Below are 14,423 nucleotides of genomic sequence, written 5' to 3' on the forward strand. Positions count from 1 at the left end.
AGGCCGCGGCTGGGCGCTGCCCGGCGGCGGCGGCGGCCGCGGCTCCCACACGGGGCCGGCCCGGGCCTGCTCGCGCTCGGCGGCAGCGGCGTGGGAAGCAGCCTGGCCGGACCCGCGCGGTCCCGGAGCCCGCGGCGGGCAGCTGCTCATGCCCCTCCTCAGCCGCCGGGAGGAGGAGGGCGCCGGGCAGGAAGAAGACGACGACGGGTGGCGGCGGCGCCGCGGGCGGGCCGGGGAGGGCGCTCGCTCCGGGCCCGCGGCCGGCCCCTCACCTTCTCCCGCCGCCGCGGGGCCTGGCTCCGTCCTGCTTCCCGGCCCCCCTCGGCCCCGTGCGAGGCGGCCGAGCCTCTCCCCGCGCCCCCACCGCGGGCGGCCGGGCGGTTGGGCAGCTGGGTGGGGGCGTGCGAGCGGGCGCGCGCCAGGGAGCAAGGGCGGCCGATGGAGGGACGAGCGAGGCCTCCGCGCCTCGGCTCGCGAGTGGGAGTCAGGGCGAGAGCGAGAGAGTGTGCGGGGTGAGCCGGCGGTGCACGCGCACGCTCTCCGTACCCGTACCCCTCCCCCTCCCGGCCCTGGCGTCCCAGCGCCCGCAGCCCGGACTCCGCCGCCAGCCACTCCTCCAGTCGGGACCGCAGCCAAACCCGACTCTCCCCCCGCCCCGGCTCGCGGACCTCCTCGGAGCGCATGCCCCACCCCCACCCCCACCCCCAGGCGGCCCATTCATTCGGCTCTCGGATCGCGCTAATGGTTAAGCGGCTCCCTAGCCCGGGCATCCAGCCTGTCTTTGCCACCTCCACTAATTGAGCCTAGTCCGGCCCTCTCGGGGCCAGCAGAACTGGTCGGGTCACTCCTACGGCCCTTCTCTAGGGTAAACAGTCCGGGAGCCTTCCAGCCTCTGGCAGGGCTTCCAACTGGGGGGCGTCACGAGCCTGAAGAAAGCATCGTTTCTGAAATCCAAACCGTTGGGCAAATCGGGTCTGTGGAAGAAGGGAAGGGCGAGTCACCTAATTAAAACTGTTGGATTTGCCCAAATCCAACCCAGTCCAGCAGTTAAACTTTGATCTCACACGTATACAGATCTTGTCTCTCCTCCCCCATTCCCTAATTAGAAAGTAAATTACTCGAAGGTGCATGCAAAGGTATGGTAACTAGCCTTAAAATCCGGGACTGCCCCTCTTCCGGTCGCGTAATCTTGAGCCAATCACTTCACACCCAGTTTGGGCCTCAGTCTCCCTTTCTGTAAAATGATGGGATTGCATAAATGGTCTTCCAACTCCTAACAGCCTGTGCCTCAAACTTCTGTATACTACCTATGGAGCACCTTTACTGGGTACTGACCACACAGCTAGGCGTTTAAATGAGTGAAAGGTTAAACAGACCCTCTAGCTTATTGACATTCCCCTCTCCACATATTTGCCTTCCTCTTTCTCCACTGTCGCAAAGATCCAAAAGTTAACCCGAGTGTTCACTCATACCTCCATTCTTCTTATTCAGGACCGGCTCCCCATGCCCCACTTCTGTGAGCCCCAAAACTTGGCCTATCCCCAGGGGGACTGTGCAGCGCAAATGAGAAATGGCTATAAAACACTTTGCAAAAGTTAAAGCGCTATATAAATGCCAGTTATTATCATTAGCCTACAGTCTGCAGGCCTCCAATCTGGTGATGACTTCATTCACCGAGCCTTCTCTTTGCACACCTGCTGAGCTCAAACAGTGTTTATCGAGTACTACAGGACTGTGCAGGTAAATATTTAAGGGGAAGGATTTTAAGCATATGTACTTTAAATTTAATCTGCGTTATTAACTCTTTCTTAAGTGTAGACATGCAACAAAACAAATCAAGTCCTGATTTCTGAGTTGTAAATATCGAAATTTTGAAAATTTCACAGCGGCCCTCACGACCCAATTTGAGCTGTTTCCAGTACTGGCAATCTCTCTTAGTTCACTGCTAACACCCTTCCTAACAACGGGGTTCCTGCGGACCTAGGGAGCCTGTGGAACAGATTTCAAGCTCTCATTTTATTCCCAGCAGTGTTAACACTAATGTGGGTTTGGGCAAGTCACTTAACAATTCCTCAACTCTAAAAAGATAGTTGGACCCCATAAGTTCTAAGGGTTCTCCATGGTTTAATGCTATTATCTTTTAGTGGTTGGCATCCTTCTTGGCCAGAATAATAATGGTCCTAAAACCATTAGCATATTTTGTCTTTCTTTTTTTCCTTGTCTTTGTGAATCACAGAATGTTAGAACTGGAAGAGAATAGAGTTCATCCATTCCAATCGATTGAACTTACAGATGAGGAAATAGTCTCAGAGAGGTTATGTAACTTACCTAAGATAACATAACCATATCATCCATAAGTGGTGGGGCCAGAACTAGAATCCAGGCCTATACTTTTAGGCCAGTAAACTTTCCTCTATATCAGTGGTTCTCCAAGTGTGGTAGAGGATCCTTTGGGATTCCCTGAAACCCTTTTGGGGTGTCCTCAAGGTAAAAACTGTTCATAATAATACGATGATGTCTTAATTTCTTGTATGGTAAATATTAATAGATACAAACCAAATAAACAAAAGCTCTTTGGAGGGTCCTCTGTAATTTTAAGAGTATAAAGGGGCCTGTGACCAAAAAATTTGAGAAAAATGGCTCTACATCATGGCCTTTAAATCTGGTTTGGGATTGCTGCTAGATCTTATGTAGTTTTCTAACCTTTCCTATTTCTAAGTGCATTTGCTTCAGAGAAGCTTCATTAAGACTGAAAGCTAATTGTTTGCACCTGTATCTGGACTTTGCAATTTCAGGACCACTGATTAACATATTGTTCAATTACTGGACTGTGCAATATCCTATATCAAGGCCATATATTTTCTTACAAGAAAAGAGCCTCTTACTGATGATAAAATTATATCTCCCTTATCTCAGTGGAGGTAGAAAACAGGTGCAAAATGATGTATATACTATTAGGCCTATGTCAGTTTATTTTGATTAATTAGCTTTTTCTTGTTGCAAGAGAGGAAGTCTGTTGAGGGGAAGGGCAATGTTGAAAAATTATACTGATGGGGAAAAAGCATCAGTAAAACTTAAATGGACCCCTATCCACTGGAGTTTTTTTAATCTGTGATAATTGAGGGGGCTACGGTCATATCTCATGCAATTTGAGTGATCCACATGAACCGTATTGTACACAAACATTGGAAATAATTCACTTCAGAAAATCAGAGAGTATTTCAGAGAAAAATCAGAGAAAATCAGAAAAATGAGAGTATTTTTCCCACAAAGCATATTTGTGCTTTGATCAAAGGTACAGACAAGTTTGAGAGATAGCAAGTACAATACTGATTTCACTTTTACAAATTCATCTGAATTAATGAATATTTTTATGAAAATAAAATTAATGTAGTCCCACCAATCATTACCAAACAAAATTGACATGTACGAATTTCAGATTTATAGGTTCATTCCTGGAAATTGCTTTGTCTATTAAAATTAAAACTACTTTTTATTGTTCAGTCATGTGTTGATTCTTTCCAGTATTGATGCATTTTTGAACACCCACGACAATATAACAAGTACAACTCCCAGCTCTGTTCTAAGTGTTACTGGAGTCATAGTTTGCTGCAAGAATAATTCTGTTGGTGTACAAGAAAGTCTTTCCATTCCCATGTATAACTCGTGACTCCTTCGATTCACCCTTTTAATTTTAATTGATTACTGTAATACTAGAAGACAAAGATGAAAGGGAAAAGATGAGCACAAACTTAATGAGGTTGTAAGGAAAATTGTAAGGAAAACTATAAGCAGTCTCCTTATGCTTTCCTCTTCAGAGGAGCATGCTTCCCTATTCTTTAAATAAAGATGAACCTAGAAATGCATATGTATAAAATAGAACATTTCTATTTTATACGATCTCCACTGATTATCAGTATAGTCAGAAAGTTTCATTTTCTTCTTCACCCCAGACCAGTTACCACTCCCCATCTCCAGGTTTTTCTGGCTCCAAACCTCTTCTCTACCTCATTACTTGGGCAAACAGCCCTTTTGAATCTCCACTCCATCCCCACCTTGAACTTGGGGTAGGAAAATTGTAGGCCACTTCTTACTCTGCTGTGGAAGCAAAATTGACTCTGACTGACTGAAAGAATATCTAATTATCTAAAATCAGAAGGCATGAATTTTGTCTACTAAGTATTTGTAGATACAGAGTTTTCAATTATGCAGCCCTTGTTGTGGGAATCCCTTTGTGGCAAGGAGTACTTGGCCATTGTTTTGGGTGATATCCCATTTCACTGGGTTTAAGCTCCCACTGAAAAATCACAACATAAGACTATAAACAAGTCCCCACTTGCAATTATGTTGGCCAAAATGTTAGATGCATTCGTAGAATCTTTGAATTGAAAGAGACCTCAGAGATAATACAGGGGACAGAATGGTCTGAAAGAAAAAAAAAAACAAAGGAAATAGTCTTAAGATCTGAGTTCTAGTCTGAAACTGTGTTGCTTAAGAGCTGTATAACCTCAGGTACCACATCACACCTATGAGATTGGCCAACACTACAAAACAAAAAAATGATAAATGTTGGAGAAGATATGGGAAAACTGGAACACTAATGCATTGTCAGTGGAGTTGTGAAGTGAGTGATCCAACCATTTTGGAGAGCAATTTGGAACTATGCCCAAAGGGCTATAAAATTGTGCATACTCTTTGACCCAGCAATAGCACTTCTAGGGCTGTATCTCAAAGAGATCATACAAATGAGTAAAGGACCCATGTGTACAAAAATATTTATAGCAGCTCTTTCGGTGGTGGCAAAGAATTGGAAATTGAGGGGACACCCATCAATTGGGGAATGACTAAACAAGTTGTGGCATATGAATGTAATGGAATACTTTTGTGCTATAAGAAATGATGAGCAGGCGGGCTTCAGAAAAACCTGGAAAGACTTGTGTGGACTAATGCTGAGTGAGGTGATCAGAACCAGGAGAAAGTTGCACATAGTAACAGCCATGTTGTGTGATGACTAATATTGATAGACTTAGCTCTTCTCAGCAATGCAAGGATCTAAGACATCTCCACAGGTCTCCTGATGAAAAATGCTATCCCCATTCAAAGAAAGAACTATGGAGTTTGAATGCAGATCGAAGCATACTATTTGCTATATTTTTTCTTCTACTGTGTTTTATTTCCTCTTTCTGGTGGTTCCTCCTATTGGTTCTAATTCTTCCTTACAACATGACTAATATGAAAATATGTTTAATGAGAATGTATATGTATAGACTATATCAGATTGCACACCATTTTGGGGAAGGAGGGGAGGAGGGAGGAGGATAAAAATTTAAAACTTAAAAGCTTATGGAAATGATTGTTGATAAATCAAAATAAATTAATAAAAATATTTTGAAAAAGAAAACTAAGAATAAATTAATAAAAAAATAAAATAAGAGCTATATAACCTCAGGAAAGTCACAATCACTCTTTGGGCTTCAAAGAGGCTTCATCTGTGAAATGACAGGTTTGGAGTACAGAATAATAACGTTCGTGCATCAATTTAAGTTTCGAAAAGCACTTTCCTCACAACAGCCATATGAATTAGATAGTGCAAGTATCATTCCAGTTTTAAAGATGAAGAAACAAGATATGAGAGGTTAACTCACCCATGATCACTAATCCAACTATAAGCTCCTAACTCTAAATCCGGTGTGGCAGTGCACATCGCCTCTCAGATAATCATTATGGTCTCTTCCAGTTTAACCTGTTATTCTGTGATTGTACTACCCAGGACTTCACACCCCAGTACAATGTCTAGAGGGGTAGCAAGAAGGCACACGGCTAGATGACAGAGTACTGAACCTGGGAGTCAGAAAGACCTGAGTTCAAATCCAGCCTTACACAGGTACTAGCTGTGTGACCCTAGACAAGTCACTTAACCCTGTTTGCTTCAGTTTCCTCACCTGTAAAATAGGGATAATAATAGTACCTATGTGTTAGGGTTGTTGTGAGGATGAAATGAGATAATAGTTGTAAAGCTCTTAGTATAGTACCTGGCACATGGTAGGCACTATGTAAATGCTTATTCCCTTGTCCTTCTTCCTATCTTTTACCTCCTAAATACACCTAAAGGGAATTACACTCCTGATGGGGACAATAATTGTAAATATCGTATATAATAAGGGTAATATAATAGCTCTCCCAAGAGGGATAGAGTGCCAGGCCTAGAGTCAAGAAGATCCATCTTCCCAAGATCAAATCTGGCCTCAGACACTAGCTGTGCGACCCCGGGCAAGTCACTTAACCCTATTTTCCTCAGTTTCCTCATCTGTAAAACAAGCCCTAGAAGGAAATGGCAAACCACTCTAGTATCTTTGCAAGAAAACCCCAAATCAAGTCACAAAGAGTTGGACGCGACTGAAGAACAACTGAACAACAACCTATGATAGGGGCATATGATAGGGGGATTGCTGGTGATTTGACAGGCCGAGTGTCTGCTTGAACAGAATATGGTATCAGGGATGCCCAGGCTTTAACCATATTATATAAGTTTCTGTGGCTCCTTGAAGTTAAAATTGGGTTGACCAAACACCCAGGGGTAAGTTTTTTAGTTTTCTGGGGGTTTTTTGCCCCTGGGAGACTGGACTTAAGGGAATTATATTGATTTTATCAGTCTAAGACTGTGGGAGTGATAGAGCACTAACCAGAGCATATAATCTAGAGCAAAAACGCCAGCATCAAAATAACCAAGTCTCCATCGTCAATGAGGCCCATGACACTGCTAACATGAGCTCTGTTTCACTGGCCTGCTCACACCAGTCGTTAATTAGCATCACCACTACACTTGGCATATTGTCTCATAATTCATGCTGGTACCTTAGAAATTAGTATGGAAAGCCTAGGATTTCATCAGTGAAAAGATTTAGATTCTAACCCCACCTGAAGGTGTGACCCCTCTGGGCTTCAGTCTCCCCATTTGTAAAATGGGGAGAGGAATACCAGCACCACCAACTTGTAGGGCTGTTGAAAAGAAAGCAACTAGCACACTCTGAAATGTCGCAGAAATTAGTTATTATAATTATTCATCTACACTTAGCTTGGTTAACAGAGGTTTTTATTGCCCAGAACACAATTCTAGCAATGAGGTTTCAAACTAAAGAATTCCTTTCACTGAGATTTATCTTCTGCATCTGCAGGTCACTGGCCTCTGCGTGTAAAACAAACAAACAAACAAAACAAAAACCACTCATCTAGGAGAAAGATTTTAACGTCATCACCTTAAACCATATACTCTGTCTCCTTGGAGCTTCCTCTGCATCTAGACAGATTCACCCAGGAGCAGAATCTTAATGCTATTTTTGCAAAATGAAAAGTCAGTCAAGAAGTATTTATCAGTACCATACTATGAGTTTGGCCCTGTGATAAGCACTGAGGATACAAGGAGGAAAGGGAAAAAAAAAAGTCCCTACTCTCACATTGCTTTTAGTATGATTGAGGAAACTTAATGGAAACAGCTATGTACAAACAAGATCTATGCAGGCTAAATTGGAGATAATCTCAGAGGGAAGGCACTAAGATTAAGGAAGAATTCTTACCAAAGGGAAGACTTTAGCTGATACTTAAAGGAATTCAGGGAAGCCAGGAGGCAGAGATGAAGAGAGAGAGCATTCCAGGCATGGAGAACAGCCAGTGAAAACCCTCAGAATCTTTTTGACACGTGCAAAAAACAGCAAGGAGACCCTTCTCACCAGGCCGAAGAGTATGTGGAGGGGAACCAAGTGTAAGAAGACTAGAAGGGGAAGAAGGGCCCAAGTTATAAGGGGCTTCAAAAGCCTAAGAGAAGATTTTCTACTTGATCTTGGAGGGGATGGGGAGCCCCTGGAGTTTATTGAATAGGGAGATGATATGGTCAGATCTGTGCTTTAGGAGAATCACTTTAGTGGCTGAGTGGAGGACGGACTGGAGTGGAGAGATACTGGAAGCAGGGAGACCCACCCTCAGACTGTGTAGGCATGAGGTAAAGAAGGCCTGCCTACACGAGCCTGGTGGCAGTGTCACAGGACAGCTATAAGAAATGAGGGAGTAGATGATTTCAAAAAGACATGGAAAGACTTACCTAACAAATGCCGAGTAAAGGAAGTAGAACAAGAAAAATGCATACTGTAACACCAATATTATAAAAATATATTATTTGGTAAGCATTAATTATAAAAACATTGAAGATTTTTATAAACTGATAAAGAACAAAATGAGCAGAACCAGTAGAATAATTTATACAATAATAACACTGTGAAAATAGACAACTTTGAAAGTTGTAAGAACTATGATCCATACAATGATACAAGTAATGATTCCAGAGGACCAAGGATGGAGACATACTATCCATTATGGAAAGATGATGGATTAAAGGTACAAAATAAGACATATGTATGTGTGTATATGTGCATGTGTGTATACACATATATTTGTATATATGTACATATATACATATATGTGTATACACAAGCACAAACATATGAGTATTGTATATATATGCATGTATACATGTGTATATGTATGTATGTGTGTATATGTGTATATATTCATATATCAGCCTTGAGGAAATTTGTTTTGCTTGACTGCATATTTGTTATAAGAAAATTTTTATTTTTTTCCCAATGGGGTAGGGGTTGGGAAGGAAGGAACAAAAATAGATTTCTATTAATTTTTTTGATAGAGAGGTATGGGGATACTATAGTTATGGAATGTTGCATGCACTTTCAAATGAGGACACTGTATTATTGATTTTATTTAATTTTTATACTTTGTTACAAGAGACCTCTCATGAAGAGAGAGTAATCTATAAAGGTTTAGAACGACAAAACAAAACTTTAAAAAGTGAAGGTATATACAGGCAATGTTCTGAAGGTAGAGTTGACAAGACTTGACAATTGATTGGATATGGGAGGTGAGAGAGAATAAGTAGTCACGAATGATCCTTGGGTGACTGAGAGGATAGTGGTACTCTTGACAGTTACAAAGAAGATACTGAGGGAAGTTTCGGGGTGAAAGATAATGAGTTCAGTTTTGGAACTGTTGAGTTTAAGATAAGACATAGAGTTTGAGATTTCCAAGAGGCAGTCATAGATGCAAGACTGGAGATCAGAAAGGAGATTGGAGCTGGACAAGTAGATCTGAGAATCATCTTAACAGAGACAATAATTGAATCCATGGGAGCTGATGAGATCAGTAAGCAAAATAATATCAAGGGAGTAAAGAAGTGGCCCAGGACAGGGCCTTAGAGGAACACTACAGGTTAGGGGATGTGACCTAGATGAGGATCCAGCACAGGAGACTGAGAAGGAATAGTCACATAAATAGGAGGTGGTGGTAGTTACGGTCATGTCACTAACTAATCACCTCACTAGGCCATATTCTAGCTATACTCTCCTCAATTACCTATATCGACCCCTTAGTAAACCAGTTCATTTCCATGTTAAATTCTACTCTTGAATCACTTATCCCTTTGCCCTATTGCTCCTCATACCTTTCCCAACCAAGCCTCTGAATTACTCCCACCATCTGCCATTTTTGCTCCTGCCCCATGATGTTGAATGGAGCTGGAGGAGGTCACACGAATGGCTCCATACCAGTTTTATGCTGTCCCGTCTCTAACGGGCCCTCACAGCAGCAAGGCAATCTTTTACTCTTCCCTCACTGATTCTCTATCCCACTCATCACAGCGACAGTTCCAGATTGTTCCTCAAACCTCCCACATCACACTCTTAGCTGAGGATCTCTTCTCATAAACTATGGAGAAAACAGAGGCCATTTACGTGAAGTTCCCTCTTTGCCCCTCTTTCTGGCCTCACAACTCCTTGATTTCATCCCCTACTCTTTTCCCCTGTCTTCCAGTCTCTGAGGTGAACCCTCTTTTCATCATCCCTGCCAATTCTTCTACATATGTGCACATCCCCTCCATTCTTTTCCATCTGATTGCCACCCCCACTCTCTAATCTTCCATTTCTCCCTATATATATAGATTACTTTTATGTTTCCTACAAACATGTCTGTATCTTGGTATTCTTAAGGAAAAAATCACTAGGTTCTACCATTCCTGCTAGCTATCATCCTATATGTCTCCTCTTTTCTCAAAAAAGAGTCCTCGAGAAAGCTGACCATATTCAGTGCCTATACATCCTCTCCTTTCATTCTCCTCTTCACCTTCTACAATCTGGTCTCTGGCCTCATCACTCAACTGAAACTGCTGTCTCTAAAGTCACCAATTATCTTTTAATTGTCAAATTTAATGGCCTTTTTTAGTCTTCATCCTTCTTGACCTCTCTACCTTCAACCTACACTGTTAGTCTCCTTTCTGTTTTTGTGATTCTGTTCTGTCTTGACTCTCCAACTACCCATCGGGCCACACTCTCACTTTCCTTTGCTGGATCGTTATCCTTGTTACATCTTTTTATCACCTTGTCATCTCTTGCCTGTAAAATTTCAATAGCTTCTTAACTGGTCTGCCTACATCAAGTCTTCCCACTCTATGGGGCCTTCTTCCACAGCTTCCAGCCAGTGATTTTTTCCCTTAAAACACAGGACCATGTCCCTCCTCCCTACTCAGTAAACTCCAATGGTTCCCTACTATCTCTAGAATAAGATCTAAATTCTTCTGGAATTTAAACTCTTCATGACTTGACCCTTTCCTACCTTCTTCCCAGTCTATTCACACATTACTCTTCACTCTGTTCTCCCAGGTCCAGACATGCCGATTATCTACTGTTCATCAAGCACAACACTCCATTTTCCGTCTCCATACCTTTGCACAGGCTGTCTCTCATTCCCGTAATGCTCTCTGATCATACCTCTGCTTCTTGGAATCCTCAGCTTCCTTTAAGCCTCAGCTCAAGTGCTACCATCTGCATGGGACTTTTCCTGGTTCCCTCCCACCCCCTGTATTAGTGCCTTCCCTTCCAGGGTTACCTTATATTTGATTTACATATGTCTTGTATATAAACATATGCACATGTGTATGTATGTATGCATGTATAATATGTGTGTGTATGTTCTCTTCCCTGTTAGAATGTAAATTCTTTGAAGGTAAGTATAGTTTTGTTCTCATAGTTATATCCCTAGCACTTAGCATAGAACTTGGCTCATAGTAAGCCCCTAATAAATACTATTTCATTCATACATTCATCAGCTAATACAGTGTCATTTTCCTTCCTGATCAGTGCTAAAGTTAATGTCATATTTATTGTTCCACTGTTACTTATCTGAAAGAAGTAATTTAGCTTGCTCAATAATTATGTATCCCTAACTCTTTTAAACATCTCTCATCATCTCAAAATAATTCTTTTAAATTATCAAAAGAGACTCTATGGTTTCAATGATCATCAATTATTTTTCTTATCCCCAAAAGTTGTTAATCAGCAAAAATGACCTTTCAATTTCAGCACTCTTTCCTGGCACCACGAGGATGAATTCACACATTTTCTTTGTGGTTGGAATACTAATGTTCTCATGATAAAAAGCCTTAAGTATATCAAGCCATCTCTGATCTGTAAGTACTATTCTCTCATTACATTTGGCTTGAAAATTCTTATTAAAATATGATCTGAGGACATAAAATCTATTTAAAAGATCATCTTACATCAAAGTGGAAAGATTATTCATCATTTCCCCCAAAAAACCTGCGCCAATACAGACCTTCCCTATTCTTCTTCATGGCATGTACCATCATCTTCCCAGTGACTCAGACTGGATACCTGGGCTTCTTTCTCTCCCCTCAGACCCTACACACAATCAGTTGAAAATTCCTGTTGAATCTACCTCCACACCATCTCTTGCATCTTCTCTTCTTTACTTACACAGATGGCAACCTAGGATTAAGCACTACCTCCTACATTAAGCCCCAAGCTAAAAGCTATCTGTATCTTTGCAAATTTTCTTCCAGCATTTTGTTTGACTCTCTCCTTTGCTCTTACCTTCACTGGGTTGTTGCAAAGAAAGCATCTTGAGAACACTAAAGAATTGTAGAAACATGAGCTACTATTACATTCAATCTTTTTCTTATCTTTTTAAAAATGTTTATTTTTTCTAACCTAATAGTATTTTTTCCAATTACATGTAAATATAGTTTTCTTTTTTTAATTAATTGATTTAATTTTAGATTTCAACATTCATTTCCCCAAGATTTTGAGTTTCAATTTTTCTCCACATCTCGCCCCTCCTCTCACCTCAAGACTGTGTGGATTCTGAATACCCCTTCCCCTAATCTGGCCTCTCTTCTATCACCGTCCCCCCCTTCCTCTTCTATTTTCCTTTAGGGCAGGATAGATTTCTGTACCCAATTGCCTGTGTATCTTATTTCCTAGTTGCACGTAAAGACAATTTTTAACATTTGTTTTTAAAGCTTTAGGTTCCAAATTCTCTCCCTTCCTCCCTCCTCACCCACCTTCATTGAGATGGTAAGCAACTTGATACAGGCTATATACATGAGTGCCTGTGGTCTCTCATAGACCAGAGCATAGACCACTTTGATCATACCACTTTGGAAGAACTATAAATATAGTTTTTAACATTCATTTTTATAAGATTTTGATTTCTAAATTTTTCTCCCTCCCTTCCTCTCTACCCCTTTCCCCAAGACACCAAGCAACCTGATACAGGTTATACATGTGCAATCATATGAAACATTTTTCTACTTTAGTCATGTTGTGAAAGAAGAATCAGAACAAAAGGGAAAAATCATGAGAGAAAAAACAAAAAACAAAACAAAGTAAAAATAGTATGTTTTGATCTGCATTCAGACTCCATAGTTCTTTCTCTAGAGGTATTGCATTCAATCTTGAATCAGACTTGTTTGTGTATATATCATAGTTCCCTTGCGAAATTGTAAGCTCCTTGAAGACAGGGACTACACTCTTTTTCATTTTTGTTCATTAGTACCTACTAGAGTGCCTTACACATAGTAGGTAATTAGCAAATGGCTATTGGCAGCTGATGGCTCAACAGATGAGAGGACTGAATGCGGAGTCAGGGAGACCAGAGTTCAAATCTGCCCTCAAACACTAACTGTATGGCTTTGGGCAAATCACTTAACCTTTCTGACTGCCTCATTTTCCTTAACTGTAAAATGAGAATAATAGCACTTACCTCCCTGGGTTGTTTTGAAGATAAAATGAAGGAATACTTATAAAGCACTTTGCAAACCTTAAAGCACTATGTAAATACTAGCAAGTATTATTATTACTGAGTTAAATTGAATTGTACTTTCAAAAATCTCTAGATTTTTGCTCTTCAATCATTTTTCAGTCGTGTCCTATTCTTCATGACTGAATTTGGGGTTTTCTTAGCAAAGACACTGGAGTGGTTTGTCATATCCATCTCCACCTCATTTTATAGATGAGAAAACTAAGGCAAATAAGGTTGAGTGACTTGCCCAGGGTCACACAGCTAGTAAGTGTCTGAGGCCAGATTTAAACTCAGAAAGATGAGTCTTCCTGACACCAGGCCCAGTACCACCTAGCTACCATTCTTCTCTAGATAATCCCTTTCAAAGCTAATTTTTAACTGAATTCAGAGTAATTGATAAAGGTTATCAAGATTCTACTTCCAAAGCTTCAGATCTTGAGAACAAGCAATGATCTAGAATTCCCCATTTGATGGGGTGATGGGACCTGGACCCTTAAATGCCCCTGAACACTGGCATCTCACCTGAGGCATGTGACCCATCCCAGTCTACCTAGATACTCAATAATCCTTTTAACTGCCCTTTCATTGTTGCTCTCCAACCATTTAACTCCTTTCATTGTCCCTACCTGGCCCACCCCAGGCTATTTACCACTCTTTAATACCATCCGGATCTTCTCACTATCTTTTCTTATGTAAATATCAGTCTTATCCTTATCAAACTGCAGGTTCACTAGGAATCTTGCCCACCGTACTGGTGTTGTAATAAAACCTCATTGCTTTGACTGAAAGAAGGCTTGAGTGGTCAAATTCTTTTGAGGCAGCCTTGCCATGCACACTTACGTTTTGGGGTTCCCAGCACCCCAAGCAACAACACATTTTTATGCTGCAAAAAGTCACCATGAGCATCATTCCTACCAATTTTCTTCTTAAACTGTCTTCTTTGAGCAACAAAGCCTTGGGATTTCTTCTCCAAAATTCTGATATAACTGAAGTTAATAATGTATAGATTCTGATGCTGATATGTTGAGCCTTTACATGTTGAAAATAGCATCATGGAAAATGATAGCACCATTTTGCAAAAAAACAAACAAACAAAAAAACCCCAACAAAATAATGACCTAGAATATTCAAAAAGTTGTTAAGAATAATAGTAACATGATTGAACATATGTAATCCATATCAAATTGTTTAGGGGAGAGAGAAAGTGAGGGAAGGAGAAAGAAAATTGGGAACCCAAAATTTTAAAAAATTGAATGTTAAAAATT

This window comes from Vombatus ursinus, unplaced genomic scaffold, assembly GCF_900497805.2.
Source record: "Vombatus ursinus unplaced genomic scaffold, bare-nosed wombat genome assembly UNPS02014782.1, whole genome shotgun sequence".
Classification (NCBI taxonomy): Eukaryota; Metazoa; Chordata; class Mammalia; order Diprotodontia; family Vombatidae; genus Vombatus; species Vombatus ursinus.